At 30.6% G+C, this 2,036-nt stretch overlaps 1 protein-coding gene across 1 annotated transcript in view; it reads right to left on the bottom strand.

Annotated features, from left to right (window-relative positions):
• The window catches only part of LOC107661915 (E3 ubiquitin-protein ligase RNF123-like), a gene marked incomplete at its 5' end in the record, with an annotated part of 143,018 nt that overhangs the window by 36,741 nt on the left and 104,241 nt on the right, over positions 1–2,036 (bottom strand). The window lies entirely within an intron of this gene.

The following is a 2,036-nucleotide window of genomic DNA, read 5'->3' as shown; positions in this document are numbered from 1 at the left end:
AGAGTAGACTACAATGCCGGCTGCTGACTCACAGACTGTAAGTACGTTTTTTTATATTTAAAGAATTTGCCACTGATGATTTAAACGCGAGTTTTGGGCAGTGTAGAGTAGCACTTGTAGTTTGTCATTTCTCCGATCACAAATGCAGACATGGTTTTATGTTTACGCGGCGCGATGCAACACAACGCGTAAAAAGACAGTACAAGTCATTATAATCCGTAATTATGTCCCCACTGGATGCAACAAACGCCTCGTTTATAATGGGTTTTAATGTTTTTGTCTCATCGCTCCGGCCGGGACACGGCATCACAGTATGGTAAGGGGTGTAACATTTCCGTCACACGCTTCAGGTATTCGGACAATCACAACGCACTGGATAGCTGGCCAATCACAGCACACCTTGCTTTTCAGACCGATGAGCTTTGTAAAAATCGACGCGTTTCAGAAAGGCAGGGCATAGAGGAGAAACAATAATGTACAGTATGTGGAAAATAATGTGTTTTTTTAACCTTAAACCGCATGAACACATTTCATTACACCAAATACACAAAATAATGTTCTTTTTAGCAACATCATATGACCCCTTATATTAAATTATATTAAATATTAATATTAAATGACCCCTAATATTTTTAACTTGTTAAACTGAATAAATTAATTGCATGTGTTAATTTTGACAATAGATATTTAAATAGGTCATTTTAGCTACCTAAAAGCCGTAATGTAGTACAATTGTTTTTAATTTAAATAACCAATTATTAATAATTTATTTAAATTATCAAACTATTATAAATTGAAAATCATTCCAGATTCATTTGAGAAAGAAATCACAATGCATCTATGAATCATTTTCCCCAGTAGTAATTCATATCCAGTGCCAAAAAAAGCCAAACAGCGAGTACACAAGCATACACTAAGAGACTCAAAACTCTTGTAAAGTTTTTGAAGGGTGTTATGGAGTATCAGAAAGGCTCTCCTTTCAAATGCTGTAAACAAACTCTCAGTGTTGTTCTTGAATGTCTAAAGAGCTGGTTGTTATGCCCGACTCTCTCCTCAAGCAGAGCAGTTTAGAAGTGTAGGCACAGTGGAGATGGAAATGCATCCACTTAGAGTAAATAATTAATCAAGGCCTTTTACAGTAAAGCGGTGGCGGTGGATTGGGGTGGAGGGTCCGTATAGTTAGAGCAGACCTGAGCTTCAGTGCTGGACGAATCGATTCGCACTGCAGTACAGTTGGTAGAGGATTTCCTGATGTCAGTGTCACGGATACTTCAATGCAGATTATTAAAAAAAAAAAAAAAAAAGGTTTAATTAAATTAAGATAAATTAACAATATATGCACAAAAATGCTTGTAATATTTTTTTACACACTTCATTATATATACTGTAGTTTTTATGAAATTATAAAAAATACATCATTTTAATTTAAAGAATACATTATTTGAAAATTATTTCCTGATGTCAGGGTCACGGATACTTCAATGCAGATTATTAAAAAAAAAAAAAAAAAAGGTTTATATCAACTAAGATAAATTAACAATATATGCACAAAAATGCTTGTAATATTTTTTTACACACTTCATTATATATACTGTAGTTTTTATGAAATTATAAAAAATACATCATTTTAATTTAAAGAATACATTATTTGAAAATTAATCAATCAAACTCTGACCTGTTAAAAAAACAACAACAAAAACATGAAAACAATTTAATTGTCTTCAATTTTCTTCTTTTAGGACATTTAAATGATCTTCATTTAAGGATTTTCTCACCAAACACTGATTTGTGATTAACAGCATCATTAATTCTCAAATGACTGCAAGCCATAATTATAATTAGTGTAAATTGAGCTCTAAAATCTGACAATAAAAAATGAATAAAATAAATAAATAAAATAATAAAACAATAACAAATTATATCAACTAAAGTAAAATAATATGTGCACAAAATGCTAATAATATACATATTTTTTAATATATTATGAAATAAATATAGAAAATAAACAATTAAAACTGTATATATATATATATATA

This window comes from Sinocyclocheilus anshuiensis, unplaced genomic scaffold (genome assembly GCF_001515605.1).
Source record: "Sinocyclocheilus anshuiensis isolate Anshui unplaced genomic scaffold, SAMN03320099.WGS_v1.1 scaffold751, whole genome shotgun sequence".
NCBI lineage: Eukaryota > Metazoa > Chordata > Actinopteri > Cypriniformes > Cyprinidae > Sinocyclocheilus > Sinocyclocheilus anshuiensis.
The sequence above is the reverse complement of the archived record's forward strand: the minus strand, read 5'-3'. Positions and strand labels throughout refer to the sequence as shown.